This window comes from Euleptes europaea, chromosome 9, assembly GCF_029931775.1.
Source record: "Euleptes europaea isolate rEulEur1 chromosome 9, rEulEur1.hap1, whole genome shotgun sequence".
Taxonomy (NCBI): Eukaryota; Metazoa; Chordata; class Lepidosauria; order Squamata; family Sphaerodactylidae; genus Euleptes; species Euleptes europaea.
In genome coordinates this window covers 92,805,800-92,808,299 of record NC_079320.1, presented here as the reverse complement: position 1 = coordinate 92,808,299, position 2,500 = coordinate 92,805,800, and positions in this window count along the sequence as shown.

Below are 2,500 nucleotides of genomic sequence, written 5' to 3'. Positions count from 1 at the left end.
GTAAATCTAACGGTACTATACTGAGTAGGTAAAATTTGGGGTCGAATATAAACTTCATATCTAACATCAATTGTAGTTCACGATGAACTTTTTTTCCAGTAGAGTTGTCGCTTTGGACACGTCCACCAAACATGAAAATAAGAACCGTCTGATTCTTGACATTTCCAACATGCGCCTTTTCCCCCTGGAGTTGTCATTTGAGAAGGCCTATTGGGAGTCAGGTACCATCTGTAGAAGGTCTTGTACCAATTTTCTTTAACTTCTTGGGAAACAGTATATTTCAATTCGGAGGAGCAAAGTTTTTCCCATGAGTGAGTCCATCTTGATCATTTCTCCAAGATTTTGCATCCACTTTATCATGTTTGTTTTCACTTGTTCTTCTTCTGTATCGTATTTCAGGAGAAGTTTATCTATTTTTCCTAATATGTGTGAATCATTTTTAGATATTAACTGCTCAAATTCAGTTAGTTCACGGAATGGTTGTGGATATGAGCAGTCTTTTTGCAGATTGGATCTCAATTGTCAAAAAGTTAACCAATTCAACTTTTGAAATTTTTCTTGAAGTTTGATCATATCCTTGATTTCACCCGTAGACTCTATCATGTCGTTGTAGGTGAAACGAACACCCGGTTTTAGTTTAACATTATCACGATAAGCTTCAGTTGGTGACATTACAGATGGTGGAGAAGGACTTATTCTCTTTTTATATCTTTTCCAAATTTTCAATAACACTGTTTTGACATCGCAATCTTCTTGTACTTTATCTTTTTGGCTTTTTGAATTGGGGTCCCACAATCTCTGGCTTTTGTCTTCTGGGTTTCTGGTTTTTTTCCTGTGGTTATTCTGTCTCTCACAGCGACGACGCACCCACCGTTAAAATTAAGGACGGGTCCTTTCTTCGTCAGAGGGCAAAGGGGCGAATTCAGCAGGGGATCAAATGCTTTCCCCCCTCACCGTACCTCGCTATCCATACCCGTGCGTCCGAAAGGATTGCCGGCGCGGACCCCGAGACACGAAAAGCCGCCGAGAGGGTGATTTCAAAACGTCGGCATAAATAGAAGTCTCGGATGGCTCAACCGTGGCGTTCGGCCCGTGGCCGCCTAGTCCTCGGGGCTCGCCGACCGAACCGGGCCACTTTGAGAGTTAGCTCCGTGTCCTTCTCTGCGAGCCTGTTAGAGAGACGGCTTGCTCTGGATCTCCCTGGTACGGCCCCAAGTGAATGGCCGGGAAGGGAGGGGAAAACCACTACAAGGGGGCTGAAAAAGGGCACCGAGTCCAGGAGCACCTTAAAGACTAACAAACGTATTTTCCGGTAGGGTATGAGCTTTCGTGAGCCACGGCTCACTTCTTCAGATACAGCTAGAATGTGAATCCATCGGTCTTTAAGTAGAGGACCAGTATGTCTATGTGAATAGCGGGCTTGATGGGATGAGGTGTGATATGCAGAAGAGTCTGTGACGTCCAGGGGAGAGATGGGTGTGGAGAAATCAGCATTGGTAATGGGCCATGAACGCAAGGTCTTTATTCAGCCCAGGTCAACGCGTTGCCTTTCGTTTGAAGATCCACAGTGATTCAGCAGTTTCTCTTTCCAATCTCCCCTTAAAATTCCTTTGTAAGAGAACCGCTGCTCTTAAATCTGCAACAGAATGTCCCGGAAGGTTGAAACGTTCACCCACTGGCTTTTGAATATCGTGGTTTCTGATGTCAGACTTATGTCCATTTAGTCTTTGTCTGAGAGACTGACCTGTTTTGTCCAAAGTAGATTGTGGAAGGGCGTTGCTGGCGTGTGATGGCATAAATCCCATTAGAAGATGAGCAGGAATATGAACCTGAGATAGTATGGCTGACATTGGCGGGTCCAGAGATGGTGTTCCTGGAATCTATATGAGGGCAAAGTGGGCACCTCGGTTTGTGGCAGGCCTTGGTGCCAGAGTCCATGTTCTTGTGAAGTAGTTCATCATCATGGGTGAGAAGTTGTTTTAGGTTAGCCGGCTGCCTGCAAGCAAGAAAGGGACACGCGCGCGCGCGCACCCCCCCCACCCCCCCCCCCACCCCAGTGCTTCAGCGAGGGAAGTGTCACAATCCAGCATGGGTTGCAGGTCCTTAATGATACGTTGGACTGGTTTTAGTTGGGAGCTATAAGTGACAACCAGAGGTGCCCCGTTGCCGTTCTCTCTGGGCTTAGCTTGTAGTAAGTTGTGCCTGGGCATCATTCTGGCCTTCTCGATCGTCTTTCGCACCATATCCGCCGGATATTGTAGTTGCGAAAATGTTTGCTGTAGGTCTCTCGAGCGTGTGTCTCTGTCTGAAGGATGGGAGCAGATGCGACTATAGCGTAGGGCTTGGCTATAGACAATGGAATGTCTGATAGGGTCGGGGTGGTGGCTGGACGCGTGTAGATACGTTTGCCGATCTGTCGGTTTCCGGTACAATGTGGTGCTTGTGTGCCCCCCGTGGATCCGTACCGTGGTGTCTAGGGAGTCGATTTCTCGTTCGGAAT